The sequence below is a fragment of the Oncorhynchus kisutch genome, unplaced genomic scaffold, assembly GCF_002021735.2.
Source record: "Oncorhynchus kisutch isolate 150728-3 unplaced genomic scaffold, Okis_V2 Okis06b-Okis10b_hom, whole genome shotgun sequence".
NCBI classification, from domain to species: Eukaryota; Metazoa; Chordata; class Actinopteri; order Salmoniformes; family Salmonidae; genus Oncorhynchus; species Oncorhynchus kisutch.
Window position 1 is genome coordinate 9,184,367 of NW_022261983.1, and position 20,833 is coordinate 9,205,199.

Consider the following 20,833-nt stretch of genomic DNA (forward strand, 5'->3'; position numbering starts at 1 on the left):
GGGCGGGGGGGGGGGGGTGTACCACACACACACGGCCTGGGTGGGTGGGATAGTGTGTGCGTGTCTGTCTTGTGTGACAACCACTGTGTGTGTGGCCGGCTCTGTGTCAGCTACTGGTGTGGACGGCCTATAATGCCAGTGGGGATGTTGACAGTATAACGAGGCAACAGTGGCTTCAGCATCAACATGGAGCAAACAGCAAAGCTGTTGTAGATACATGGTGACGCTTCCCGTTGGTGCAGATCTAGGATCAGCTTCCCCGCCCTCAATCCTAACCTTAACCATTAGTGAGGGAAATGATCAGTGTGTAGGTCAACTTCACCCTACTCCTTCACTCCCACCACTACCAGGATATCAGGATGTTTATGTTGTGTGTGTTGGTTTAGTCTAGTGATGCAGCTCAGCTCACACAGTCTACTGCTGTTCCCCCTGTACCAGAGTAGGGCACCGGTTGAACCCCTACTCCCCCTGTACCAGAGCACAGCACCGGTTGAACCCCTACTCCCCCTGTACCAGAGCACAGCACCGGTTGAACCCCTACTCCCCCTGTACCAGAGTATGGCACCGGTTCAACTGCTGCACCCCCTGTACCAGAGCACAGCACCGGTTGAACCGCTGCTCCCCCTGTACCAGAGCACAGCACCGGTTGAACTGCTGCTCCCCCTGTACCAGAGCACAGCACCAGTTGAACTGCTGCTCCCCCTGTACCAGAGCACAGCACCGGTTGAACTGCTGCTCCCCCTGTACCAGAGCACAGCACCGGTTGAACTGCTGCTCCCCCTGTACCAGAGCACAGCACCGGTTGAACTGCTGCTCCCCCTGTACCAGAGCACAGCACCGGTTCAACTGCTGCTCCCCCTGTACCAGAGCACAGCACCGGTTCAACTGCTGCTCCCCCTGTACCAGAGTAGGGCACCGGTTGAACCCCTACTCCCCCTGTACCAGAGCACAGCACCGGTTCAACTGCTGCTCCCTCTGTACCAGAGCACAGCACCGGTTGAACCCCTACTCCCCCTGTAACAGAGCACAGCACCGGTTCAACTGCTGCTCCCCCTGTACCAGAGCACAGCACCGGTTGAACCCCTACTCCCCCTGTACCAGAGCACAGCACCGGTTCAACTGCTGCTCCCCCTGTACCAGAGCACAGCACCGGTTCAACTGCTGCTCCCCCTGTACCAGAGCACAGCACCGGTTGAACCCCTACTCCCCCTGTACCAGAGTAGGGCACCGGTTCGTTCAACTGCTGCTCCCCCTGTACCAGAGCACAGCACCGGTTCAACTGCTGCTCCCCCTGTACCAGAGTAGGGCACCGGTTGAACCCCTACTCCCCCTGTACCAGAGCACAGCACCGGTTCAACTGCTGCTCCCCCTGTACCAGAGCACAGCACCGGTTCAACTGCTGCTCCCCCTGTACCAGAGCACAGCACCGGTTCAACTGCTGCTCCCCCTGTACCAGAGCACAGCACCGGTTCAACTGCTGCTCCCCCTGTACCAGAGCACAGCACCGGTTCAACTGCTGCTCCCCCTGTACCAGAGCACAGCACCGGTTCAACTGCTCCTCCCCCTGTACCAGAGCACAGCACCGGTTCAACTGCTGCTCCCCCTGTACCAGAGCACAGCACCGGTTCAACTGCTGCTCCCCCTGTACCAGAGCACAGCACCGGTTGAACCCCTACTCCCCCTGTACCAGAGCACAGCACCGGTTGAACCCCTACTCCCCCTGTACCAGAGCACAGCACCGGTTGAACCCCTACTCCCCCTGTACCAGAGCACAGCACCGGTTGAACCTCTACTCCCCCTGTACCAGAGCACAGCACCGGTTGAACCCCTACTCCCCCTGTACCAGAGTACAGTACTGGTTCAACTGCTGCTCCCCCTGTACCAGAGCACAGCACCGGTTCAACTGCTGCTCCCCCTGTACCAGAGTAGGGCACCGGTTGAACCCCTACTCCCCCTGTACCAGAGCACAGCACCGGTTCAACTGCTGCTCCCTCTGTACCAGAGCACAGCACCGGTTGAACCCCTACTCCCCCTGTACCAGAGTAGGGCACCGGTTCAACTGCTGCTCCCCCTGTACCAGAGCACAGCACCGGTTCAACTTCTGCTCCCCCTGTACCAGAGTAGGGCACCGGTTGAACCCCTACTCCCCCTGTACCAGAGCACAGCACCGGTTCAACTTCTGCTCCCCCTGTACCAGAGCACAGCACCGGTTCAACTGCTGCTCCCCCTGTACCAGAGCACAGCACCGGTTCAACTGCTGCTCCCCCTGTACCAGAGCACAGCACCGGTTCAAATGCTGCTCCCCCTGTACCAGAGCACAGCACCGGTTCAACTGCTGCTCCCCCTGTACCAGAGCACAGCACCGGTTCAACTGCTGCTCCCCCTGTACCAGAGCACAGCACCGGTTGAACCCCTACTCCCCCTGTACCAGAGCACAGCACCGGTTGAACCCCTACTCCCCCTGTACCAGAGTACAGTACTGGTTCAACTGCTGCTCCCCCTGTACCAGAGCACAGCACCGGTTGAACTGCTGCTCCCCCTGTACCAGAGTAGGGCACCGGTTGAACCCCTACTCCCCCTGTACCAGAGCACAGCACCGGTTCAACTGCTGCTCCCTCTGTACCAGAGCACAGCACCGGTTGAACCCCTACTCCCCCTGTAACAGAGCACAGCACCGGTTCAACTGCTGCTCCCCCTGTACCAGAGCACAGCACCGGTTGAACCCCTACTCCCCCTGTACCAGAGCACAGCACCGGTTGAACCTCTACTCCCCCTGTACCAGAGCACAGCACTGGTTGAACCCCTACTCCCCCTGTACCAGAGCACAGCACCGGTTGAACCCCTACTCCCCCTGTACCAGAGCACAGCACCGGTTGAACCCCTACTCCCCCTGTACCAGAGCACAGCACCGGTTGAACCCCTACTCCCCCTGTACCAGAGCACAGCACCGGTTGAACCCCTACTCCCCCTGTACCAGAGCACAGCACCGGTTGAACCCCTACTCCCCCTGTACCAGAGTACAGTACTGGTTCAACTGCTGCTCCCCCTGTACCAGAGCACAGCACCGGTTCAACTGCTGCTCCCCCTGTACCAGAGTAGGGCACCGGTTGAACCCCTACTCCCCCTGTACCAGAGCACAGCACCGGTTCAACTGCTGCTCCCTCTGTACCAGAGCACAGCACCGGTTGAACCCCTACTCCCCCTGTAACAGAGCACAGCACCGGTTCAACTGCTGCTCCCCCTGTACCAGAGCACAGCACCGGTTGAACCTCTACTCCCCCTGTACCAGAGCACAGCACCGGTTGAACCTCTACTCCCCCTGTACCAGAGTAGGGCACCGGTTCAACTGCTGCTCCCCCTGTACCAGAGCACAGCACCGGTTCAACTTCTGCTCCCCCTGTACCAGAGTAGGGCACCGGTTGAACCCCTACTCCCCCTGTACCAGAGCACAGCACCGGTTCAACTGCTGCTCCCCCTGTACCAGAGCACAGCACCGGTTCAACTGCTGCTCCCCCTGTACCAGAGCACAGCACCGGTTCAACTGCTGCTCCCCCTGTACCAGAGCACAGCACCGGTTCAAATGCTGCTCCCCCTGTACCAGAGCACAGCACCGGTTGAACCCCTACTCCCCCTGTACCAGAGCACAGCACCGGTTGAACCCCTACTCCCCCTGTACCAGAGCACAGCACCGGTTGAACCCCTACTCCCCCTGTACCAGAGCACAGCACCGGTTGAACCCCTACTCCCCCTGTACCAGAGCACAGCACCGGTTGAACCCCTACTCCCCCTGTACCAGAGCACAGCACCGGTTGAACCCCTACTCCCCCTGTACCAGAGTACAGTACTGGTTCAACTGCTGCTCCCCCTGTACCAGAGCACAGCACCGGTTCAACTGCTGCTCCCCCTGTACCAGAGTAGGGCACCGGTTGAATCCCTACTCCCCCTGTACCAGAGCACAGCACCGGTTCAACTGCTGCTCCCTCTGTACCAGAGCACAGCACCGGTTGAACCCTTACTCCCCCTGTAACAGAGCACAGCACCGGTTCAACTGCTGCTCCCCCTGTACCAGAGCACAGCACCGGTTGAACCTCTACTCCCCCTGTACCAGAGCACAGCACCGGTTGAACCTCTACTCCCCCTGTACCAGAGCACAGCACCGGTTGAACCCCTACTCCCCCTGTACCAGAGCACAGCACCGGTTGAACCCCTACTCCCCCTGTACCAGAGCACAGCACCGGTTCAACTGCTGCTCCCCCTGTACCAGAGCACAGCACCGGTTCAACTGCTCCTCCCCCTGTACCAGAGCACAGCACCGGTTCAACTGCTGCTCCCCCTGTACCAGAGCACAGCACCGGTTGAACCCCTACTCCCCCTGTACCAGAGCACAGCACCGGTTCAACTGCTGCTCCCCCTGTACCAGAGCACAGCACCGGTTCAACTGCTCCTCCCCCTGTACCAGAGCACAGCACCGGTTCAACTGCTGCTCCCCCTGTACCAGAGCACAGCACCGGTTGAACCCCTACTCCCCCTGTACCAGAGCACAGCACCGGTTGAACCTCTACTCCCCCTGTACCAGAGCACAGCACCGGTTGAACCCCTACTCCCCCTGTACCAGAGCACAGCACCGGTTGAACCCCTACTCCCCCTGTACCAGAGCACAGCACCGGTTGAACCCCTACTCCCCCTGTACCAGAGTACAGTACTGGTTCCCAGCCGCTGGAACCTGTATACATGTGTGAGCTGAGCTGCATCACTAGGCCTATACAGCACACTTACTATAAAAACCACCAGCTCGTCTCTCTGCCTTGTGCTGACAATGACAGTCACACACACACACACGCGCGCGTAAGGGCTTGCATGGACACACATATGCAAGCACACACGTGCATGCGTATAAACACACACACACCCCTTTAGAAGTTCCTTTCTCATAGGTCAGCTAGAGTCATTTCCCCTGGCCCAGTTGAAACCACATGGGCTGGATCATGAGACCACGTCTCTAGCTAGGGAGTCAATCTGTATGATCCTGTTAACCTTAAAGGGATACTTTATATTCATCTCCAGCACCACCACAACATCACCATATGTGATAGTGGCACGTTTCTGTGTTTTGTAGTAAAAAAGAAGTGTTAAAGTGTTTCCAATGACATCAACATGCCGTCTCACAATTGGTCAAAATCACACGATGCACACCGATGATGTCATTGGAAACACTCATCTTCCTCTATCATTTTCACCACAAAACATAGAACCCTGTCATTTTCACAGATGTTGATGTTGGGGTGGTGCTGGAGATGATGAATATAAAGTAGAAACCTGGTGAAGTTTCCCTTTAAGGGAGAGCTCCTAGGGGGTTAATGACTAGCTATTGATGATGTAGGTCCCAGAAGGGTCCGTCTTCCTACCACTGTAGGAGCCTTTATATCAAAGTTGGAATGTAACTTTTTTCATCATCTCAATGTGTCTAGTAGTGGTCGACCGGCATGGCCGATTAATTAGGGCCGTTTTCATAATAATCGCTAATCGGTTACATTGCTCTCCACGAGGAGACTGCATGGCAGGGTGACCACCTGTTACACGCGTGCAGCAAGGAGCCAAGGTAAGTTGCTAGCTAGTATTAAACTGATCTTATAAAAACAATCTTAACATAATCACTAGTTAACTACACATGGTTGATGATATTACTCAATGCGGTGCCTGTTAATTTATCATCGAATCACAGCCTACTTCGCCAAACGGGTGATGATTTAACAAAGGTGCATTCGCGAAAAAAGCACAACCATGAACATCAATGCCTTTCTTAAAATCAATACACAGAAGTACATTTTTTTAAACCTGCAATATTAACTGGGGAAATTGTGTCACTTCTCTTGCGTTCATTGCACACAGAGTCAGGGTATATGCAACAGTTTGTGCCGCCCGGCTCGTTGCGAACTAATTTGCCAGAATTGCACATAATTATGACATAACATTGAAGGTTGTACAATGTAACAGCAATATTTAGACTGATGGATGCCACCCATTCGATAAAATACGGAACGGTTCCATATTTCACTGAAAGAATAAACGTTTTGTTTTCGAAAGGATAGTTTCCGGATTTGACCATATTAATGACCTATGGCTCATATTTCTGTGTGTTATTATATTATAATGAAGTCTATGATTTGATATTTGATAGAGCCGTCTGACTGAGCCGTGGTAGGCAGCAGCAGGCTCGTAAACATTCATTCAAACAGCACTTTACTGCGTGTGCCAGCAGCTGTTTATGACTTCAAGCCTATGAACCCCAGAGATTAGGGTGGCAATACTAAAGTGCCTATTAGAACATCCAATAGTCAAAGGTATATGAAATACAAAATGGTATAGAGAGAAATAGTTGACGCTTCATAATTCCTATAATAACTGAAACCTAATATTTCTTTACTGGGAATATTGAACCACCAGCTTTCATATGTTCTGAGCAAGGAACTGAAACTTGGGCTTTTCTGTTGTTTTATTATTTACTTACTAAAGGTTGTTGTCGTCTCATCCAAACTACTAGCTAACATATTATTATAAAGCTGTATTATTGGCTGAAAGGGGAAGTGAGACTCTTGCTGCTCCCAAATGGCACCCAGGCTTATAGTGCTCTACTTTGGACCAGGGCCCGTAGCTCTCTGAGACTCTGGGCGTTGAGGTAGTGGCTCTCAGAGACTCTGGGCGTTGAGGTAGTGGCTGTCTGAGACTCTGGGCGTTGAGGTAGTGGCTCTCAGAGACTCTGGGCGTTGAGGTAGTGGCTGTCTGAGACTCTGGGCTTTGAGGTAGTGGCTCTCAGACTCTGGGCTTTGAGGTAGTGGCTGTCTGAGACTCTGGGCTTTGAGGTAGTACCTGTCTGAGACTCTGGGCTTTGAGGTAGTGGCTCTCTGAGACTCTGGGCATTGAGGTAGTGGCTCTCAGACTCTGGGCTTTGAGGTAGTGGCTCTCAGACTCTGGGCTTTGAGGTAGTGGCTCTCAGAGACTCTGGGCGTTGAGGTAGTGGCTGTCTGAGACTCTGGGTTTTGAGGTAGTGGCTGTCTGAGACTCTGGGCGTTGAGGTAGTAGCTGTCTGAGACTCTGGGCGTTGAGGTAGTGGCTCTCTGAGACTCTGGGCATTGAGGTAGTGGCTCTCAGACTCTGGGCTTTGAGGTAGTGGCTGTCTGAGACTCTGGGCTTTGAGGTAGTACCTGTCTGAGACTCTGGGCTTTGAGGTAGTGGCTCTCTGAGACTCTGGGCATTGAGGTAGTGGCTCTCAGACTCTGGGCTTTGAGGTAGTGGCTCTCAGACTCTGGGCTTTGAGGTAGTGGCTCTCAGAGACTCTGGGCGTTGAGGTAGTGGCTGTCTGAGACTCTGGGTTTTGAGGTAGTGGCTGTCTGAGACTCTGGGCGTTGAGGTAGTAGCTGTCTGAGACTCTGGGCGTTGAGGTAGTGGCTCTCTGAGACTCTGGGCATTGAGGTAGTGGCTCTCAGACTCTGGGCTTTGAGGTAGTGGCTGTCTGAGACTCTGGGCTTTGAGGTAGTGGCTGTCTGAGACTCTGGGCTTTGAGGTAGTGGCTCTCTGAGACTCTGGGCTTTGAGGTAGTGGCTGTCTGAGACTCTGGGCTTTGAGGTAGTGGCTGTCTGAGACTCTGGGCTTTGAGGTAGTGGCTGTCTGAGACTCTGGCTGTTGAGGTAGTGGCTCTCTGAGACTCTGAGCTTTGAGGTAGTGGCTCTCTCAGGCTTTGAGGTAGTGGCTCTCTGAGACTCTGGGCTTTGAGGTAGTGGCTCTCTGAGACTCTGGGCTTTGAGGTAGTGGCTCTCTGAGACTCTGGGCTTTGTGGTAGTGGCTTTCTGAGACTCTGGGCTTTGAGGTAGTGGCTCTCAGACTCTGGGCTTTGTGGTAGTGGCTCTCTGAGACTCTGGGCTTTGAGGTAGTGGCTCTCTGAGACTCTGGGCTTTGAGGTAGTGGCTCTCTGAGACTCTGGGCTTTGTGGTAGTGGCTTTCTGAGACTCTGGGCTTTGAGGTAGTGGCTCTCAGACTCTGGGCTTTGTGGTAGTGGCTCTCAGACTCTGGGCTTTGAGGGTAGTGGCTCTCAGACTCTGGGCTTTGAGGTAGAGGCTCTCAGACTCTGGGCTTTGAGGTAGTGGCTCTCAGACTCTGGGCTTTGAGGTAGTGGCTCTCAGACTCTGGGCTTTGAGGTAGTGGCTCTCTGAGACTGGGCTTTGAGGTAGTGGCTCTCTGAGACTCTGGGCTTTGTGGTAGTGGCTCTCTGAGACTCTGGGCTTTGAGGTAGTGGCTCTCAGACTCTGTGGTTTGTGGTAGTGGCTCTCAGACTCTGGGCTTTGAGGTAGTGGCTCTCAGACTCTGGGCTTTGAGGTAGTGGCTCTCAGACTCTGGGCTTTGAGGTAGTGGCTCTCAGACTCTGGGCTTTGAGGTAGTGGCTCTCAGACTCTGGGCTTTGAGGTAGTGGCTGTCTGCAACTCTGGGCTTTGAGGTAGTGGCTGTCTGCAACTCTGGGCTTTGAGGTAGTGGCTGTCTGCAACTCTGGGCTTTGAGGTAGTGGGTCTCAGACTCTAGGCGTTGAGGTAGTGGCTCTCTGAGACTGGGCTTTGAGGTAGTGACTGTCTGCAACTGGGCTTTGAGGTAGTGGCTCTCAGACTCTGGGCTTTGAGGTAGTGTCTCTCAGACTCTGGGCTTTGAGGTAGTGGCTCTCTGAGACTCTGGGATTTGAGGGTAGTGGCTCTCAGACTCTGGGCTTTGAGGTAGTGGCTGTCTGAGACTCTGGGCTTTGAGGTAGTGGCTGTCTGAGACTCTGGGCTTTGAGGTAGTGGCTGTCTGAGACTCTGGCTGTTGAGGTAGTGGCTCTCTGAGACTCTGAGCTTTGAGGTAGTGGCTCTCTCAGGCTTTGAGGTAGTGGCTCTCTGAGACTCTGGGCTTTGAGGTAGTGGCTCTCTGAGACTCTGGGCTTTGAGGTAGTGGCTCTCTGAGACTCTGGGCTTTGAGGTAGTGGCTGTCTGCAACTCTGTGCTTTGAGATAGTGGCTGTCTGCGACTCTGGGCTTTGAGGTAGTGGCTGTCTGCGACTCTGGGCTTTGAGGTAGTGGCTCTCTCAGACTCTGGGCTTTGAGGTAGTGGCTCTCTGAGACTCTGGGCTTTGTGGTAGTGGCTCTCTGAGACTCTGGGCTTTGAGGTAGTGGCTCTCAGACTCTGGGCTTTGTGGTAGTGGCTCTCAGACTCTGGGCTTTGAGGTAGTGGCTCTCAGACTCTGGGCTTTGAGGTAGTGGCTCTCTGAGACTCTGGGATTTGAGGTAGTGGCTCTCTGAGACTCTGGGCTTTGAGGTAGTGGCTCTCTGAGACTCTGAGCTTTGAGGTAGTGGCTCTCAGACTGGGCTTTGAGGTAGTGGCTCTCTGAGACGGTGAAGTATGTAGCTGTGACTCAGACTGGTGACAGAAGCCCAGACTCATAGGCCTGAGTCATAACAAGAGCTCATGTAGCCTAGTGCCCACCCACTGTCCCTCTAGAGATGGTAAGAGATGACTTCACAGAGTCACTAGTCAAACAACGACATTATGCATTCACTTTCAAGAACCATTCCTCTTGTATTCATAAATGTATTCTTCATCTCAGTATCAGAGTAGGAGGTTGTCATAGCTACAGAGATTGTACTTTGATAACTGTCAGTACAGTGTAATGACATCATGGAACATACGTTCATACATAACAGTCATGTTTGTTGTGTTGAAAGGCTCCATATTTATCTGAGGGTCTCTTGTTAAGATCTGAATACAACTCTGAGCTTGGTATGCCTGAATACACTACCTTCTCAGATGAAGAACTGTGTGTGTGTGTGTGTGTGTGTGTTTTCAGTGCGAGTGTGTGTTTCAGTGCGAGTGTGTGTTTCAGTACGAGTGTGTGTGTTTCAGTGTGAGTGTGTGTTTCATTGTGAGTGTGTGTTTCAGTGTGAGTGTGTGTGTGTGTGTGGAAGAGACAGAGACAGGCGGAGGAGAAGAAATGAAAGAGAAGGAATAGAGGATGGCCACTGGGTGGAGCCTCTATGTTAATGATAGCCACGGCAGAGGAGAGAGAGAGAGGGACTGAGCAAGAGGGGAGGGAGGGATGGGGTTGGGAGAGAGAGAGAGAGGGGTGCGTGAATAAGTGTTTCTCTCCAGATGGACTGTGGCTGGCTGTGTGCTTGGAGCAGGCAGGCTGCGTAGTGAGTTCTGTGTGGTACAGTAGGGTAGACAGACAGCACCTCTCTCTCTCTTTCTGGTCTGCTGGAGGAGCCGGCTGCCTACCTCCCTCTCTCCTTCGCTGGCCATGCTGTCGCTAGGCTTAACAGGCCGGACTAGCTGATTGAGGAGAGCGAGGTGCCCAACGGATAGGAGAGGGGGAAGACAGGAGCTGACATACTTTTAAGGATTGTTCACCCAGGTTAGTCATTTTGATTTGTTACAATGTGATTATTGTCATTATTAGCTGTCTGTAGCATTTCATTTAATGAATTGCGCCTGTGTGGGGTGTGTTTGTGTAGACTTTTCCTTTAAAAGCAAATACAGAATTGAACTCTGAATTTTAAAGTGTGTGTGAGAATGCATTCATACGTGTTTGTGTGTGCATGTGTTCGCATGCGTCTGTTTTCACACACACACACACACACACACACACACACACACACACACACACACACACACACACACACACACACACACACACACACACACACACACACACACACACACACACACACAATCCATTTTCATTGCTGCAGTAATAACATCTGCCAGGCTGGAGATAATACATCTAAGTCAGATCAATACTATCCTGTTATGAGCACTGAAATAGTGTCTGATGAAGGATGGACCTGTTACACAATACAATACTATACTGTTATGAGCACTGAAATAGTGTCTGATGAAGGATGGACCTGTTACACAATACAATACATTACAATACTATCCTGTTTTGAGCAAGGAAATATTTATTGGCCTATTTTTGGGCCGGCTAATAAAAGGTGAAAGGTAGGCTAATATCTAGGTAGGCTAATAAAAGGTGAAAGGTAGGTTAATATCTTGGTAGGCTAATAAATGGTGAAAGGTAGGCTAATATCTTGGTAGGCTAATAAAAGGTGAAAGGTAGGCTAATATCTTGGTAGGCTAATATCTAGGTAGGCTAATGAAAGGTAGGTTAATATCTTGGTAAGCTAATAAAAGGTGAAGGGTAGGTTAATATATTGGTAGGCTAATAAAAGGTGAAAGGTAGGTTAATATCTTGGTAGGTTAATAAATGGTGAAAGGTAGGTTAATATCTTGGTAGGCTAATAAAAGGTGAAAGGTAGGTTAATATCTTGGTAGGCTAATAAATGGTGAAAGGTAGGTTAATATCTTGGTAGGCTAATAAAAGGTGAAAGGTAGGCTAATATCTAGGTAGGCTAATATCTAGGTAGGCTAATGAAAGGTAGGTTAATATCTTGGTAGGCTAATAAAAGGTGAAGGGTAGGCTAATATCTTGGTAGGCTAATAAACGGTGAAAGGTAGGTTAATATCTTGGTAGGCTAATAAAAGGTGAAAGGTAGGTTAATATCTTGGTAGGCTAATAAAAGGTGAAAGGTAGGCTAATATCTAGGTCGGCTAATAAAAGGTGAAAGGTTTCAGTTAGCATCCAGGCGTTTATGACCAGGTTGTAGAACGGTGGATAGTTCAGGTTCTGCTCCGTTATACCAGGGCAGCAGATGATTCCACAGAATAACATGGTCTGTAGGTGTTCTTTGGACAGTAGTGGTGGTGTTTTGTCAGGAGGAATTCAGCTCTGCTTTAGTTTTTGTCAGAACTGATAGCCTGGTCCCAGATCTGTTTGTGCTATATAGTCGGCTCCTATCTTCGCATGGTCTCCTACGGTTCTATAGCATAAACAAGTCTGGGACCAGGCTAGGAGTTGTTCCTGGGCCTGAGAAAAAGAGCCAAGGATATGGAACTGTCCTTGTTGAAGGAATGTCACTGTCCTGGCTGTTCTTCTAAAGCAGAGCATGTGAGCAGAGTTGAGCGGTCTGAAATCCAGCTCCTCATGGAGAGCTGCTTGTGCTCTTCACGTCCTTTCCATCCGCTCCGCTAAAAACCGCTCCTCGCTCACAGGAAAATACTGCTGCTCCAAATTCACTCCATTCATTAAACTCACAATTTAACTATTTTTTCCGAATGTTAGGTCCTATTTACCTGGACCTACCATTCGGTTTTAAAGTATTGAAACCAAACCATATGATATGAATGAAAATTATTATAATGAAAAACATGAAAAGGTGAATGTAAGAAGCGCTCATCATTTCAAATAGGCCACATGTCATATTAAACAGCATATAACCACTCTAAATAGGTCAGGAGCCAGACAGGGACACGAAGAAGGAACCAAAATGAATGATTTAGGCTGTATTATTTCTATTATTTCAAGCCTACGGCTACAAAGAAATACATAGGGAAGCATTTGGGAGTGACACACTAAGCTGTCAGGGACATTAAGCACTCAGCATTTAAACAACGTTTAGTTGTATTCAATCATTATATTCTATACATTACACATATAGACTGTGACTTACTAATTATTTACAAATGAAATAAATGCCTTATTAGGCTCCATCTACAGTGCCTTTAAATGTGTCTTTAGAAACATGTGTTTGGCCAGTCTGTTGCTTCAGGGTCATGTGATGGTGTCTGGAGAGCAGGGCAGCAGTGGAGAACATCCTCTCAGACCTGGCAGAGCCACTGGGGATGATAACACCTTCGGGCTGCTCTTGCCAGGCTGGGCAGAGATGCATACTTGTTTTTGTCAGTCGGCGTAAAGGATTTGAGGCCTATTTTATAGATAATAGAATGGAAATGTGCTAGTTAACTACCCACCTCGTTCCTTTCTTTTTGCATGAGCACGTAGTAAGTACACCATCATGCTTTCGGGATGCCTTTTCAGATTCCACAATGATTCTTTAGTTGTGGACTCTACATCACCACACTCCCTCTCTTCTTTAGTTGTGGACACGACATCACCACACTCCCTCTCTTCTTTAGTTGTGGACACTACATCACCACACTCCCTCTCTTCTTTAGTTGTGGACTCTACATCACCACACTCCCTCTCTTCTTTAGTTGTGGACACGACATCACCACACTCCCTCTCTTCTTTAGTTGTGGACACTACATCACCACACTCCCTCTCTTCTTTAGTTGTGGACACGACATCACCACACTCCCTCTCTTCTTTAGTTGTGGACTCTACATCACCACACTCCCTCTCTTCTTTAGTTGTGGACTCTACATCACCACACTCCCTCTCTTCTTTAGTTGTGGACACGACATCACCACACTCCCTCTCTTCTTTAGTTGTGGACACTACATCACCACACTCCCTCTCTTCTTTAGTTGTGGACACGACATCACCACACTCCCTCTCTTCTTTAGTTGTGGACACGACATCACCACACTCCCTCTCTTCTTTAGTTGTGGACACTACATCACCACACTCCCTCTCTTCTTTAGTTGTGGACACTACATCACCACACTCCCTCTCTTCTTTAGTTGTGGACACTACATCACCACACTCCCTCTCTTCTTTAGTTGTGGACACGACATCACCACACTCCCTCTCTTCTTTAGTTGTGGACACTACATCACCACACTCCCTCTCTTCTTTAGTTGTGGACACTACATCACCACACTCCCTCTCTTCTTTAGTTGTGGACACTACATCACCACACTCCCTCTCTTCTTTAGTTGTGGACACGACATCACCACACTCCCTCTCTTCTTTAGTTGTGGACACTACATCACCACACTCCCTCTCTTCTTTAGTTGTGGACACTACATCACCACACTCCCTCTCTTCTTTAGTTGTGGACACGACATCACCACACTCCCTCTCTTTAGTTGTGGACACTACATCACCACACTCCCTCTCTTCTTTAGTTGTGGACACGACATCACCACACTCCTTCTCTTCTTTAGTTGTGGACACGACATCACCACACTCCCTCTCTTCTTTAGTTGTGGACACTACATCACCACACTCCCTCTCTTTAGTTGTGGACACGACATCACCACACTCCGTCTCTTCTTTAGTTGTGGACACTACATCACCACACTCCCTCTCTTCTTTAGTTGTGGACACGACATCACCACACTCCCTCTCTTCTTTAGTTGTGGACACTACATCACCACACTCCCTCTCTTCTTTAGTTGTGGACACTACATCACCACACTCCCTCTCTTCTTTAGTTGTGGACACTACATCACCACACTCCCTCTCTTCTTTAGTTGTGGACACTACATCACCACACTCCCTCTCTTCTTTAGTTGTGGACACGACATCACCACACTCCCTCTCTTCTTTAGTTGTGGACACTACATCACCACACTCCCTCTCTTCTTTAGTTGTGGACACTACATCACCACACTCCCTCTCTTCTTTAGTTGTGGACACTACATCACCACACTCCCTCTCTTTAGTTGTGGACACTACATCACCACACTCCCTCTCTTCTTTAGTTGTGGACACTACATCACCACACTCCCTCTCTTCTTTAGTTGTGGACACGACATCACCACACTCCCTCTCTTCTTTAGTTGTGGACACGACATCACCACACTCCCTCTCTTCTTTAGTTGTGGACACTACATCACCACACTCCCTCTCTTCTTTAGTTGTGGACACTACATCACCACACTCCCTCTCTTCTTTAGTTGTGGACACGACATCACCACACTCCTTCTCTTCTTTAGTTGTGGACACGACATCACCACACTCCCTCTCTTCTTTAGTTGTGGACACGACATCACCACACTCCCTCTCTTCTTTAGTTGTGGACACTACATCACCACACTCCCTCTCTTCTTTAGTTGTGGACACGACATCACCACACTCCCTCTCTTCTTTAGTTGTGGACACGACATCACCACACTCCCTCTCTTCTTTAGTTGTGGACACGACATCACCACACTCCCTCTCTTCTTTAGTTGTGAACACTACATCACCACACTCCCTCTCTTTAGTTGTGGACACTACATCACCACACTCCCTCTCTTCTTTAGTTGTGGACACTACATCACCACACTCCCTCTCTTCTTTAGTTGTGGACACGACATCACCACACTCCCTCTCTTCTTTAGTTGTGGACACGACATCACCACACTCCCTCTCTTCTTTAGTTGTGGACACTACATCACCACACTCCCTCTCTTCTTTAGTTGTGGACACTACATCACCACACTCCCTCTCTTCTTTAGTTGTGGACACGACATCACCACACTCCCTCTCTTCTTTAGTTGTGGACACGACATCACCACACTCCCTCTCTTCTTTAGTTCTGGACTCTACATCACCACACTCCCTCTCTTCTTTAGTTGTGGACACTACATCACCACACTCCCTCTCTTCTTTAGTTGTGGACACTACATCACCACACTCCCTCTCTTTCTCTTGGTCCTCATCTTTGTAAGTCACCTTGATTTTTCACCTGTGTGTTTTTATCAGTTTCTTTATGATAATATTTAGTGAACGCCGTGACAGTAGCTAAAGCAAGGGGCTGTAGCAGCACACCAGTAGACTACAAATGCATGCTGGGCCGGGCATGAACTGAGCTCGTGAAGTGAGCGGTACTGGAGCGGTAATGGAGCTGTACTGTAGTGGTAATGGAGCTGTACTGTAGCGGTAATGGAGCTGTACTGTAGCGGTAATGGAGCTGTAGTGGTAATGGAGCTGTACTGTAGCGGTAATGGAGCTGTACTGTAGCGGTAATGGAGCTGTAGTGATAATGGAGCTGTACTGTAGCGGTAATGGAGCTGTACTGTAGCGGTAATGGAGCTGTACTGTAGCGGTAATGGAGCTGTACTGTAGCGGTAATGGAGCTGTACTGTAGCGGTAATGGAGCTGTACTGTAGCGGTAATGGAGCTGTAGTGGTAATGGAGCTGTACTGTAGCGGTAATGGAGCTGTACTGTAGCGGTAATGGAGCTGTAGTGATAATGGAGCTGTACTGTAGCGGTAATGGAGCTGTAGTTGTAATGGAGCTGTACTGTAGTGGTAATGGAGCTGTACTGTAGCGGTACTGGAGTGGTAATGGAGCTGTACTGTAGCGGTAATGGAGCTGTAATGGAGTGCTAATGGAGCGGTAATGGAGCTGTAATGGAGCGGTAATGGAGCGGTACTGGAGTGGTAATGGAGCTGTAGTGGTAATGGAGCTGTAGTGGTAATGGAGCTGTACTGTAGCGGTACTGGAGCTGTAATGGAGCGGTAATGGAGCTGTACTGTAGCGGTAATGGAGATGTAATGGAGTGGTACTGTAGCGGTAATGCGGTAGTGTAGTGGTAATGGAGCTGTAATGGAGTGGTAATGGAGTGTTAATGGAGCTGTACTGTAGCTGGCGAGATGTCCGACACTCCTGCCTTTGGGAAAGTCACTCCAAAATGGGCACGCTACACTCCTCTCTCCTCTGATATACTCTGTTCTACACACAGAGGATCTGTGATCATCCCACTGACTCGTCACACAGCTTCTGTGTTCTCCTGCCATCCACCCATTCACTGTCCCACACCTCCCCAGACAAACACAGAGCCTGTTCCCCTTCCTCCTCCCTACCACCTCCTCACCAGGCCAGGTTGAGACTGAGTCCATTGTGTCTCTGTGTGGTCCATAACTGATGATATCATCATGGTGGTTCTGTCCGGTCTGGTGCTGAATGACAGGGTGAACTAAAGGGAATTGTGTGTCTACGAGAGGTGACCCAGGTCAGCCTGAAGGTCAGTGGGCTGTAGGTAAGGAGGAGGCTGTGTTTTGGGCTCTGTGCCCAGTGCCACGTTGTCTGCATCACTGACTGACTGACTGCCTTGTAAAGGGGGTCTTGTCAGGGGGTGTGCGTCTGTCTGTGTCCGTGGATGCTTGCATGTGTTGGACTGGGCCTCTCTTCCAAAATATGTGAAGGGGAGGGAACAGGGAGTCTATAGCTGCACCACTGAAGAGATCCAGTGAGATGTGGAGATTAAAGAGAAATTACCAGTCTCTTTATAAATCACCTGTTCAGGCAGACAACCGCTCTGGTAAATGAGATCCCATATCAATAGACCTGTAGCTAGTGTGCTGTGAGTGAGTCTATCTATGTATCTGTTTAAATGCATTGTGTTTCACCATGAAGTGAAGCATGCTGACACTAGGCTCCCTGATTGGTTTAGGCAATTCTATAGAGGCTTTTGGTGGGGAGGGGTACTGAACTGGACATTAGCTATGCTTTTAGCTGGGGTGGATGGATGCTCTCTACTCTCCCCTTCTGCACAAGCCATGAGGTAGAGGGGGATGACAGACAGACAGACAGGACCAGGGCTCACTGTGGTTACATTGCATTTGGAGATAAGATGGGACAGTAGGAGTAAGGGGGGAAAGGGAGAGGAAGAGGGTAATCAGGTCTAATGGAACTCTGAAAGGCCAGATGGGTGCTGCTGGTTCAATGGAAAAGATAATGGTTCAGTCCCAAATGGAACCCTGTGCCCTTTAAAGTGCACTAATTTTGGCTATGGTCGATAGGGGTGCACTATGTAGGGAATAGGATGCCATTTGGGATGCACCCATGGAGGAGAAACACAAAGCAGCATAATGAAAGGAGTCTATTCCTGGAACACGTACTGATTACTACACATTACTACACATCCTCACTACACACTTACTGATTACTACACATTACTACACATCCTCACTACACACTTACTGATTACTACACATTACTACACATCCTCCCTGGAACACGTACTGATTACTACACATTACTACACATTACTACACATCCTCACTACACACTTACTGATTACTACACATTACTACACATCCTCCCTGGAACACGTACTGATTACTACACATTACTACACATCCTCACTACACACTTACTGATTACTACACATTACTACACATCCTCACTACACACTTACTGATTACTACACATTACTACACATCCTCACTACACACTTACTGATTACTACACATTACTACACATCCTCACTACACACTTACTGATTACTACACATTACTACACATCCTCACTACACACTTACTGATTACTACACATTACTACACATCCTCCCTACACACTTACTGATTACTACACATTACTACACATCCTCCCTGGAACACTTACTGGTTACTACACATTACTACACATCCTCACTACACACACTGATTACTACACATTACTACACATCCTCACTACACACTTACTGGTTACATCACATAACTACACATCTTCCCTGGAACACGTACTGATTACTACACATTACTACACATCCTCACTACACACACTGATTACTACACATTACTACACATCCTCACTACACACTTACTGATTACTACACATTACTACACATCCTCACTACACACACTGATTACTACACATTACTACACATCCTCACTACACACACACTGATTACTACACATTACTACACATCCTCACTACACACTTACTGATTACTACACATTACTACACATCCTCACTACACACACTGATTACTACACATTACTACACATCCTCACTACACACTTACTGGTTACATCACATAACTACACATCCTCACTACACACATACTGGTTACATCACATAACTACACATCCTCCCTGGAACACTTACTGATTACTACACATTACTACACATCCTCACTACACACTTACTGGTTACATCACATAACTACACATCCTCACTACACACATACTGGTTACATCACATAACTACACATCCTCCCTGGAACACGTACTGATTACTACACATAACTACACATCCTCCCTACACATCCTCACTACACACTTACTGATTACTACACATTACTACACATCCTCACTACACACTTACTGATTACTACACATTACTACACATCCTCCCTGGAACACTTACTGATTACTACACATTACTACACATCCTCACTACACACTTACTGGTTACATCACATAACTACACATCCTCCCTACACATCCTCACTACACACGTACTGATTACTACACATTACTACACATCCTCACTACACACTTACTGGTTACATCACATAACTACACATCCTCCCTACACATCCTCACTACACACGTACTGATTACTACACATTACTACACATCCTCACTACACACTTACTGGTTACATCACATAACTACACATCCTCCCTACACATCCTCCCTACACATCCTCACTACACACTTACTGATTACTACACATTACTACACATCCTCACCACACACTTACTGATTACTACACATTACTACACATCCTCACCACACACTTACTGATTACTACACATTACTACACATCCTCCCTGGAACACTTACTAATTACTACACATTACTACACATCCTCACTACACACTTACTGATTACTACACATTACTACACATCCTCACTACACACTTACTGATTACTACACATTACTACACATCCTCCCTGGAACACTTATTGATTACTACACATTACTACACATCCTCACTACACACTTACTGATTACTACACATTACTACACATCCTCCCTGGAACACTTACTAATTACTACACATTACTACACATCCTCACTACACACTTACTGATTACTACACATTACTACACATCCTCACTACACACTTACTGATTACTACACATTACTACTCATCCTCACTACACACACGGATTACTACACATTACTACACATCCTCCCTGGAACCCTTACTGATTACTACACATCCTCCCTGGAACACTTATTGATTACTACACATTACTACACATCCTCACTACACACACTGATTACTACACATTACTACACATCCTCCCTGGAACACTTATTGATTACTACACATTACTACACATCCTCACTACACACACTGATTACTACACATTACTACACATCCTCACTACACACTTACTGATTACTACACATTACTACACATCCTCCCTGGAACACTTACTGATACTACACATTACTACACATCCTCACTACACACTTACTGATTACTACACATTACTACACATCCTCACTACAGACACAATAGTACAAGTATTTGCTGTATTCACATCTCTTTTCATAACTATGTTAGGCTACACACAGTATTCACATCTCTTTTCATAACTATGTTAGGCTACACACAGTATTCACATCTGTTTTCATAACTATGTTAGGCTACACACAGTATTCACATCTCTTTTCATAACTATGTTAGGCTACACACAGTATTCACATCTGTTTTCATAACTATGTTAGGCTACACACAGTTTTCACATCTGTTTTCATAACTATGTTAGGCTACACACAGTATTCACATCTGTTTTCATAACTATGTTAGGCTACACACAGTATTCACATCTCTTTTCATAACTATGTTAGGCTACACACAGTATTCACATCTGTTTTCATAACTATGTTAGGCTACACACAGTATTCACATCTGTTTTCATAACTATGTTAGGCTACACACAGTATTCACATCTGTTTTCATAACTATGTTAGGCTACACACAGTATTCACATCTGTTTTCATAACTATGTTAGGCTACACACAGTATTCACATCTGTTTTCATAACTATGTTAGGCTACACACAGTATTCACATCTGTTTTCATAACTATGTTAGGCTACACACAGTATTCACATCTGTTTTCATAACTATGTTAGGCTACACACAGTATTCACATCTGTTTTCATAACTATGTTAGGCTACACACAGTATTCACATCTGTTTTCATAACTATGTTAGGCTACACACAGTATTCACATCTGTTTTCATAACTATGTTAGGCTACACACAGTATTCACATCTGTTTTCATAACTATGTTAGGCTACACACAGTATTCACATCTGTTTTCATAACTATGTTAGG

The 20,833-nt window shown here is 48.4% G+C and overlaps 1 protein-coding gene across 4 annotated transcripts in view; it reads left to right on the plus strand.

The window, feature by feature from the left end:
- Positions 1-20,833, plus strand: part of LOC109879561 (cytohesin-1) — a 118,826-nt gene that overhangs the window by 39,948 nt on the left and 58,045 nt on the right. Inside the window, exon 1 of one of the 4 annotated variants that reach the window (XM_031813809.1) lies at positions 10,167-10,425. The exons of the other annotated variants lie outside the window; for them this stretch is intronic. The gene's annotated coding sequence lies outside the window, so the exon portion shown is untranslated. Of the gene's footprint in view, positions 1-10,166; positions 10,426-20,833 lie in introns of those variants that run through there. 4 annotated transcript variants of the gene reach the window in all.